General features: G+C 43.7%; 1 long non-coding RNA gene across 1 annotated transcript in view; it reads right to left on the minus strand.

Moving 5' to 3' along the window:
* The window catches only part of LOC310685464, a 59,481-nt gene extending 49,240 nt beyond the window's left edge, over positions 1-10,241 (minus strand). The window contains exon 1 of the long non-coding RNA XR_014515296.1: positions 10,157-10,241. This is a non-coding gene — a long non-coding RNA (uncharacterized lncRNA). The remainder of the gene's footprint in view (positions 1-10,156) is intronic.
* Between the last annotated feature and the right edge of the window lie 748 nt (positions 10,242-10,989).

Genomic DNA, 10,989 nt, shown 5'->3' on the forward strand with positions numbered 1-10,989 from the left:
CTCAGAGATTATCATTATGCAGGGGAAATGGGTTATATGTGAAGAATCCCTTAGATATGCTTCACTGCAACAGACTTAAATGATTTCAACATTTCTCAGAATCCAGCTGCTAAGAGCTAAGCCTCCAACTTTTCTAACCACCCTGGTGGAAAGAGACACAGCCACAAGCTGCATTGGATTTTGATATTTCTCTGACAAAATATAGCACACCAGTGAAGCCACACAAAATGCAAACATCCCCCTTGTGATTTTATTCAACATATACTTGCAACATCTATTATAAAAATGATTCCGTTTTATTCGGCAAATACCTAAATGTCTAAATATTGACACTGCTGACCCAGAAATATAGACCACTGTAGTGCATAGGTTCTGTTCTGTGACCCTTTAGAGCGGAAGTGGGGAACCTGTGGCTCTCCAAATATTTCTAGACTCCCTCTCCTATCAGCCTCAGCCAGAATGATTCAGTGGTGAGAGTTGATGAGAGTCACAATCACTGCTTTGGTTTCTCATCCCTGCTTTAGAGCAAATTCGTTTTCCTTTTTTCCTTGATCACTTGCAAAGTCCCACCCAGAGAGTCACTATACTATATACTGCCCATAGTATATATGAGTCAAATAAATTTGCTCTAAAGCAGGGGTGCCCAAACTTTTTTCAAAGAGGGCCAGATTTGAGGAAGTGAACATGAGGGCCGACCAAAGTTGCTGAGCTTTTTTTGGGGGGGGGATTTTACACCAGGACTTTTTACTGACACAGGGGCAAGATTAAATCGGTGGTGGGCCGAATTAGGCCCCCAGGACAGACTTTGGACATTCCTGCTCTAAAGCATCATGAACTGAAGCCCAAGCCCCTATCATCGGCACCATCAGCCAGTGGAAGAAGCTACCTGTTGTTAATATTGGACACAATTAACACACAGTAACCTCTGGCATGACGTGGGTAGCACTGTGGGATAAACCACAGAGCCTAGGGCTTGCTGATCAGAAGTTCACGGTTCGATGGGGTGAGCTCCCGTTGCTCGGTCCCTGTTCCTGCCAACCTAGCAGTTCGAAAGCACATCAAAGTGCAAGTAGATAAATACCAGCAGGAAGGTAAACGGCATTTCCGTGCGCTGCTCTGGTTCACCAGAAGCAGCTTAGTCATGCTGGCCACATGACCCGGAAGCTGTACGCAGGCTCCCTCGGCCAGTAAAGTGAGATGAGTGCCGTAACCCCAGAGTCGTCCGCGACTAGACCTAATGGTCAGGGGTCCCTTTACCTAACCTCTGACACAGTTGGCATGGGAGGAGCATTGTGCTTACAGAGCACCAAGCAGAAGCCCTCCCCATAGCTGTCTCTTACCAGGCTCTACCTACGTAGCCAATCGAAGCTGGTCCACTAGGGCAAATGATGTGCTGCCCCACAAAACTCAGTCTGCCCTCAGCCTGTCCCCACCTGCTTTCTTACATCCAGTCCAGGGGGCAGTACTGGCTGCTTGTGGAACCTCCTTGTAGAACCTAGCAGAGAGGAGGAGGGGGACAAAATTAAAAGCTATTGGCTCTGCCTGTTGTTGGCTCTGGCTCCATCTACTTACTGCTGGTCTACCTACCCCTCTACTAATCCCAATGGGCACCAACCACCATGATATGAAAACCTATTTTTGTTTTTAATTTTTGGTTAAATTTTAAACTATGAGAGAGATGGAGTCAGAGTGTAATGCCCACATACCATTTTAGTCTCACAGAGCTTTACATAGAAATAATATAACTCAATGATGGGAAAAGCAGCGCCCCCCCCCCCAAAGTTCAACAATTAGTGTGTCTTGCTTAGTGTGACTGACGCCATTCATATCGTACTGTGTAAATGAAGCATGTTGTGTTTCATTATGAAAAGCAGACGATATTGAGACAAGAATGATCTATGCTTTGTGTACAATTCAGTCATGCTAAATAACCATATCTGTTTCTTAGGAACTGTTCTTGATGCATTTAGTATGGAAAATATTGATTCCTTCTCCACATGGTTTCATGAAAAAATTGTGGCAATTAAAGTTATTAGAGCCGAAATCAACTTATTTAAATACATACATAGGAGGATTTTGAATGTTAAGTGTTCTTATGCATGTGTGCTTTAGGGGCATAGTAAACATAGAAAAGCGATGCGGGTGGCACTGTGGGTTAAACCACAGAGCCAAGGACTTGCCGATCAGAAGGTCAGCGGTTTGAATCCCCGTGATGGGGTGAGCCCCCGTTGCTCGGTCCCTGCTCCTGCCAACCTAGCAGTTCAAAAGCACGTGCAAGTAGATAAATAGGTACCGCTCCAGCGGGAAGGTAAATGGCGTTTCCGTGCACTGCTCTGATTTGCCAGAAGGGGCTTAGTCATTCTGGCCACATGACCCAGAAGCTGTACGCTGACTCCCTCGGCCAGTAAAGCGAGATGAGCGCCGCAACCCCAGATTCGGTCACGACTGGACCTAATGGTCAGGGTCCCTTTACCCCTTTACCTTTAAACATAGAAAGCTTCCTTATCCAGAGACAGATCATTGGTCCATCTTGCTTAGTACTGTTGGCACTAACTAGCAGCAGCTCTCCAGGTTTTCAGACCTAAGTCTTCCCTGCCCTTACTTATAAATCCATTGGCGATTGAACCTTGGGCTTTCCACATGCAAAGTATACACTCAGCCACTGAGCAGTGGCCCTTCCATAGTTCCCTTCCAATGCACCACCACAGCCTTTCAGCAAAATAAGGTACTAGGGTGGGTTACAGCATTAAAACACAATATTTAAAACAATTTATAACCATAAAAATAAGGAGGGTTCTAGAAAATATACACAGTAAGTGTCAACAGGCAATGTAAAGAGGTGCTCCTAGAGACCTAGACAGCAGCAAGTGGCTCGGTGGTTAAGGTAGAGGGAGCAGCAGACATTGATCTGCCATCTCTCCTGTTCTGCACCTAAAGAAAAGGGGCTAATGAGTAGACCAGTCCTGAGCCTCCATTTGAAATCTGGATTGCAGGTCCCGTGAGGAAAAACCTGTTCTGGGATCATTTTAATCTGATGCAGTTTTTGGTTGGGGTTTTTTAAAAACAACAACATGTTTATCATTTGTTAGTGTTATCAGCATTGAACCATTGCGATGAGGCACACAGGAAGAAATAAAGTAGCATCCCAAGGCTCAGCTTTGGTGTGGTTCTGTAATGCTGCTGACTGCAGCATGAGTATTTTCATTTTCTAGTGCTACTAAAGGCATTTTCACCTAGGAAGTAATAGCTTCCCTCTTTCAGCAATATGGTTTTTCAGAAAGGTAAACGCAGCCTTGCGAAAGTACAATATAAGCCAGGGGAGTTGTTCACAGGCTGTCTGAAAAGCATCAACACATTATCTAGAGAAACTCTGCGTCCTCCTAGTGTCTAAAATGGAAACATCTTTATGCTCTACTGACTTCTTTAATGCCATGGCTCCTGGAGAGTAGATCCATCAAGATGGCTTGCAGAGAGAGGCTGGAGAGTTGTGTGTGTGTGTGTGTGTGTGTGTGTGTGTGTGTTGGCAAAATCAGGCGATTGCTAATATGTTACCAGAATTGCTGGATGTGGATTTTTTTTTATTTCATTGCTCCTTCAACACTTCTACATTACAGCAGCAGAACCCATATTTATGTCTGCCCTTGGTGCCAAATGTAAGAAGGAAGTAGTACACAATGCATTTTGGATTTCTGCTCTACTTTTGATATTTATCAGCAGTTCTAAAAAATAAGAAGGTATGTGTGTGTGTGTGTGTGTGTGTGTGTTTGTTTGTTTGTTTGTTTGTTTGTTTGTTTAAAATACTGCCCTTCGTCAAGATTGATTTTCAGGGGAATTTATGAGATCCAAAACAAGACATATACCCTAAACCACAAATAAACGATGGCACCAGCCAATCAAAGAGCAGACAATAAGCTCAATAGTATTTTACAAGCCTGAGCAAATAGCAGTGGATTTTGTGTTTTGCCCAGTGCTTAAAAGAAAGCAACATTAGAACTGATTGCTTTCGCATGTTACTATTTTTATTCAGTCGTGGTCAGCAGGGGAGGTGGAGCCCACCTGACTTCCCATTACTAGCACTGCTCTAGCTTATTGGGAGGCGGGAGAACAAGGTGGCACTAAGGTCAGCACAGTGCAAATGCACCAGCAGAGCCAATCTGGTGCTTCCAATGGTGCATTTTCACTATGTCATCCTCACCACCACTTTGCCCTGTCCCTCTTGGTAAGCTGCAGTGACACTGGTGACAAGAGATCAAGTAAGCACTGCTTCCCACTACAGTTAGTATCCCCCACCCCTCGCAACTGCCCTTTGTCAGAAGGGAGTCCCACCTCTTGTCGACGGGACCGCAAATAGGGCCTTCCTTGTAGTTCTCAGAACTCAGGTCAGCAGATATCTGGGGAGGTACTTGGGTCCCAAGTCATTTAGGGCTTTATACACTGCAGAACACACTGAATTAGGCCAAGTAGCAAATAGGCAGCCAATGCAGCTCTTTAAGAAGTGGTAAAATGTGATCCCGTTATTTCTTTCTTCCTTTCTTATTTCATCTCATTTCTAAATTGCCCTTCCTTCCAGGGGAGGGGATCCCAGAACAACGTACATTCCAAAGTAAAAATGCATCGCACAAATAAAAATAACAATAAACAAATAGAACTGTAAAATATCCATAAAAATCAACGCCATTAAAACTGACAAATACAGCAGTGAGATATATTGAAATAAGCTAAACCTCACTTTGTAAAAACCTGAGAGAACAAAAATGTCAAATTATGTCTGAACATGGGAAGTGGACAGATGGATCTCCAAGGGCAGGGCATTCAGATGTTGGGGTGCTACAACAGAGAAGAAACTACTTTGCACCCCCATACCATGAATCCTCATGGGAATCATGAGCTGATTCCCACCCACCCAGTGATCTTAAGGTTTGAATAATGGAGGAGGTTCACTTATAGATAATTGGGCCCCAATTCATTTAGGCCTCATAGTCCATTCTCAGCACCTTGAATTGGACCTAGTAGTGCATGAGCAGCCAATACAGTGCTTTTACAATCAGTATATTTTATTCCCACCTCGCTGTCCCAATAAATATCTAGGTGGCTAAGTTCTGCACTAGCTGCAGTCTTGCCTCAAGTGCATTACAGCTTTCCAAACATGAGGTCACCAGAGCATGGATAGCTGATGATAGACAAAACTGGCCCAGGAACAACTGCATCTGGTGGGCCATCTGTAGCTGGGAATGGGCACTTCTTGCTGGGCCTCCAATGACAGCATCATTTAATGGAGTAACCTCAAGTTACACACCTGCTCCTTCAGAAGGAGTGCTACCACATTCGGAATAGGCTGCCTCCCTAATTCCCAGGCATGATAGCTGCCTGTTCACAGTGACTCCATCTTATTATGATTTGGTCATTGTTTTATTAGCCTTCATGCAACCTGTTGCCATCTCCAGGCACCAGTCTAGCACATATACAGCATCTCCTGATCCAGATGGAATGACGAGATAGAACTGGGTGTCATCAGCATGTTAGTGACAGCACTACATTACAAATCCTCAGATGACTCTTCCTAGTGGTTTCATAGAGGTATTAAATAGCATGGGAAACAGGATAGAACCCAGTGAGACCAGAGCACAAATGCCATGGGGCCACACAGAAGTCTCCCAGTGCTATTCTCTGGTACTGAACCTATAGATAGGAGTGGAGTCACAACAACACAGTTGCCGCCAACCAACAGATACAATGGTCTATGACAGGCTTCCTCAACCTCGACCTCCAAATGTTTTTGGCTTACAACTCCCATGATCCCTAGCTAGCAGGACCAGTGGTCAGGGATGCTGGGAATTGTAGTCTCAAAACATCTGGAGGACCAAGGTTAAGGAAGCCTGGTCTATGATTTCAAAAGCAGCCAAGAGTTCACAAAGAATCAATAGGGTAAGACTCTTTCTCTGTCTCTCACGATAAAGGTAGTCTGTCAGAGTGATCAAGGCTGTTTCCATGCTGAAAATAGGCCTGAAGCCAGACTGAAACAGGTCTAGATAGTCCACTTCACTCAGCTGCATCCACAGTTGCTCTGCCACTACCCTCTCCGTCACTGCTCAAAAGCCTAATGGTTGCATTAGGAACAAGCTGCAGCTTCCACTGGAATAATCTAAGCAGGAGATTATCATAATGTGGAGTACTGTGGCCAGATTATCTCTGTCCAGGAATATCCATCACTGGTGAACCATCTGTAGCTGGCCTCATGTGACAGTACTGGAGCCACAATCACTCCCAGGCTGTGGTATTTAATTGAAATTGTGTTCTTAAGCCTCAAAGTTGTGCAACTTCTCATGTACATTTTTGGTTTATTGCTGCAATGCAGCTTTTCACTTGCATGGTTATTTGGAGATATGTTGCTTTAAAAAAAAAACCCCATCATTCTGGGCAGAACAACAGAGGGAAGTAGTAGGGATTCCAAACTGCACATGTGAAGGTACCCTTATTCATAGCGAGTATTTGCTGTGCTGCTGCTCCTTCAGCAGAAGAAAATGTGGAGTGTGGATACTGAAAGTTTAATGTGAGCTTGTTTGCCAAAGGATCTTGTAAAATAATTAATCTGGGAATAGAGCAGTGTTTGAGCATGTGCCAAATCAAGCAATCATCCAGCACACTAAGCAAGATAGTGTCTCGTACCCAAAAAAAAAAAAAAAGGATGAGTGGAGTTCAGCTCACGCAACAGGGCTTTGCTGCACTCTTCTTCCTGCTTCGTTCCCTTGCGTATGCTAAAACCCTCCTGAGAGTCAGGGACTCTCTGGAACTATGTGCGTGCAGAGTCTATAGCTGAAGGGGAAGCAGCAGTAGTTAGAGAACCCCTTTGGCACGAGTGCAAGCATCTTCTGCTTCTGCTACAGGAATTTTGGACCTAAGCCATGGACAACTGCATTAGGAAAATAATTGAAACCATCCATCTTTTCACCACACAACAAGAGCAAGGCAGGAAAGGGAAGTGAATGATCATGCAAAAGCACATTAATATAATCTACATCAGCAGAATGCAAAACAGAGGTCTAGCAGATTTACATAGTGTTATTGGGTTTGGCATCAGATTAATGTGAACAGGCCTATCACTATGGGTTTGCATTAAGGCAATAATACCTGGCCAGAGTCTTGGGGTGGGCAAAGGAATACTGACACCCTGGAATATTAAGGTGATGTTTCTTAATGGGTGCCATGTCCAGGCCTGGATTTACTTTACTTTTGTTAGGAGATTGCTGGTACCTTCTCAATAGATTGGAAATAGCTGGAAGGTCCTGGACTGCTGAATGGGAGAATGCATACCTTTCTTCCTCAAATACAGTTAAGAGTAATGTAAGCTAGGTCTCTGTGTACAGAAACAAAGAGAGGGCTGGGCTAAAAGGTATTTGGGGATGCAGGAGTGCCTCTTTCTGGTTATATGCTATGTGGCGGTGCAATTTGCTGTTTGTAAAATGTTAAACTCTGCTTCCACCCATGCTCAGCTTTAATATTCATAAATAAAACTCAAAAAGTCTCTAGCCATTTCTCCCTCCAGAGGTCATCAAACACTGGTTAAATGCTGCACTCCTGAAGGGTGTTAGACACAAGGCTTAATGTTTAGCAGAGCCTACTAGAGTAAGCTGCACAGAATTGGTCTCCCCAGGGTGAAATGCCCTGTAGTTCAGAAGGAGGCAATCTACACTTCTAACCATGCCTCAAAATGATGCAGAGGATGGAGACAGAGAGCACCAGCTGAGAGCACCAGGGCTCGGCTTTGGCAGGGGCAGACTTTGGTTATCTTAGCCCAATGTATAGCTTAATAATATGGCACCCTGAGCAAGGGCAAATTTTGTTGCCTCAAAATGGATCTTCACAATCATGGATCTTCTCAATTTTGCCCCTCCTTGGCTTGGCACCCTGTGAGAGTGGGGACTGCCCACACCTCCCTAAATCCGGTGCTGGCTTTGGGTAGCAGTAAGAAGGCAGGAACTGGGGATCAGGGCCAGAGAGAAATCATGGTCATATGGCAAAGCAGGAGGTAGGATCCGAGAGCAAACCAGAGCTCAGGTTGGCCTTGTTGCTCATGCAAAGCACCACTGAGACAGGAGCCCTCTTATACTTCTTCCTACACATGAAGAGCCAATGCTCAGCCTGGGTAGTTAAAACTAGTCTGGACTTGGAAGATTTTTCCCTATGAGGCTGCAGTTACGTGATTCACCATATGAGGCCACGGTCAGCAATTCCTGGCACAGAGAAGCTAAAGTTATTTGCAATAACTGGAGAAAAACAGAGCATGATGCCCCTTTCCTCCTCTATTTTTGACTGCTACATAACTGAAACACCTGTATATATTTCCTCCGCACTTCCAGGTGCATTATTCAGCTTCATTTCAGATCGGTGCCAGCAACTAAATTTTTGAAACAAAGCTTTAATGATCAGCCATATAAGGACTTTCTGCTTTTCTAACAAGTATCTCTGCATGAACAGAGGCAGCATTGCGGCCCTTAGGCTGCCTTGTAAAGGGATCCGGAAGACTGTGAATTCTGAAGTGGACCCATAACCAGATACAGGTTATGATCCACCTGGATCAAACCAGGTTTGTCCGCTTTGGAATCTAGGTTTGGCAGATTCCACCTCCCATCCCTAGGCTCAATTTAAATTTAAAACATGCATTCATAACCCAGATGATGGAGGCCCAAACTGTGAAAGACAGCAGCAAGCAGAGTTAAGATACTAATAAAATAATATGGAATAAATCACTACATAAGTGAAGCACACAGTATAAATGAATTTGCAACAGCTTCGGAGACAGAACTTTCTGTGTTTGATGGCAGCTGAGATGCACTGAAAGAAGCAGGTAATTTGGTTCATGTTTATTTTATTTACAATAAACCATAAACCTACCTATTCAAAGCAAAATAAATGTTGCGACCTCCATTTAAAAACCCAGTCAGAAGGTTTTTGCGGTATAGCATTTCATTCTTGGTTGCAACTTAACTTCCGGCAATATCCATAAATATGCTATAGTATTATTCGCTAATTAATGCATCCCTTCCCTGCCAGGTTTATTCCAAATATTCACTGCATGATGTAGATTTCTTGTCCCTTACCTCCTTTGTAGTTTACTGTGACCTAAATGTTGGCAATACAGTAAGGAGTTACTGATTATTTGATTTGTTAATGTGGGAGTTCCAAAGCTTTTCAATTCTTGTAAAGTGTGACATGAGTTGCATTGCAATTGAGAGTAGTTTATTATGCTGAATCTTATAGTTTTCTTTCTCTGAGCCAACATTCCATCTTTAATGTCCCCCCTGCACAATAGAACTCCCATTTAAGGGCTCCTAGCACTCAGTGTTTAAAGTGCATGGGCAGGTGTCCTCTGTATCACATAAATTACTCCTGTGGCACTCCTGTTATATTTCTGATTTGTCATTGTTCATGCTGTGGCTTTGCAGCAAGCCCAGAAATTGTTATCATATTTTGTAGCAGTGACTGATTGATATAAAGTGCTTGTTAGGCACTAGATACAAAATGGATACCAAAATGGATACCAGAAAAGGCCTGAAAATGACACAGTAATAGAAGAGATGGCACTCTGAACCAGAACCCATGGTTAAGCTCTCTCCACACAAACCATGAGCTGCAGCCAAGGACAAACCTTGCTAATGGGTAAGAGTGGAGGAGAAAATTGATTCAGATTATTTAAAGTCAAATCCATCAAATGCACACTTTCTACAACAATATAGGAACCAAAACACAGCAAACCTTTGAAATTCTCACTTATCTGAATTTTGTAATGAAGTTCTCCAACCAGTTTACAAAATGCATATATTAGGGGAAAGTGTATGTTAAAATGAATATATTAGTGAAAATAACATACATGTCGTTATGGTTACTGTATATTAATAAATAACAGCCCAGTGATGACAAGGAGACCAGTAGCGGCTATATAGGGATCACAGAAAATTGGGGGAGGGAGGGAAGGAGGGGAGAAGAGAAACTGCAATATCACAATTCTTTCTCAGTAGAAAGAAAGCATTTATTTCAAGGGATATTCCAAGTAAAACATATCAAAGCCAGCCCAAAAATGAGTTATTACATAAAGACAGCACATTTGAGGAGTGAGTGAAATTATGTGGACATGAGAAAAGTGCTTAAACGAACTTACCTCAGTATCTTCCTCCATTCGGCATCAGGCTAGCTGCAAAAAGGAACATCTCTGTTTCCTCCTCTGGGAGGCTCCACTCCTGAACTCTGTTAAAAAGAGGATGAAAGCTGGGGCTCCTTGCTGGCTCAGGGTTCAATACATGTGTCTGCCCACCCCCAAAGTCAGCCCTTGTGCCAGGTTGTTGTTGTTGTTTAGTCGTTTAGTCGTGTCCGACTCTTTGTGACCCCATGGACCAGAGCACACCAGGCACTCCTGTCTTCCACTGCCTCCCGCAATTTGGTCAGACTCATGTTTGTAGCTTCGAGAAGCTACCTGTGCCAAGTAGGAGGCTATAATAATAGTATTTTCAGCAGCTCTTAGGGGCAAGATGTCAGTTTATTTTAGGCATTTTGGAAAGCAGTGGCTCTGTCACCCACTGATGTTAACTTATCCCAGGCACCCCCAAACTTGGCCATCCAGATGTTTTGGGACTACAATTCCCATCATCCCTTACCACTGGTCCTGTTAGCTAGGGATGATGGGAGTTGTAGTCCCAAGACATCTCGAGGGCCGAGTTTGGGGGTGCCTGCCTTATTCTTTTCTATACATACATATATAGATAGATTAGATAGATAGATATAGATATAGATATAGATATAGATGATATAGATATATAAAAGGCTTATGGCAGGCTTCCTCAACCTCGGCCCTCCAGATGTTGTGAGACTACAGTTCCCATCATCCCTGATCACTGGTCCTGCTAGCTAGGGATCATGGAAGTTGTAGGCCAAAAACATCTAGAGGGCCAAAGTTGAGGGAGCCTGGCTTATGGGTTATGGGAAAGGAAATTAAAG

Source organism: Podarcis tiliguerta (genome assembly GCF_965153285.1).
Source record: "Podarcis tiliguerta genome assembly, chromosome: 9".
NCBI lineage: Eukaryota > Metazoa > Chordata > Lepidosauria > Squamata > Lacertidae > Podarcis > Podarcis tiliguerta.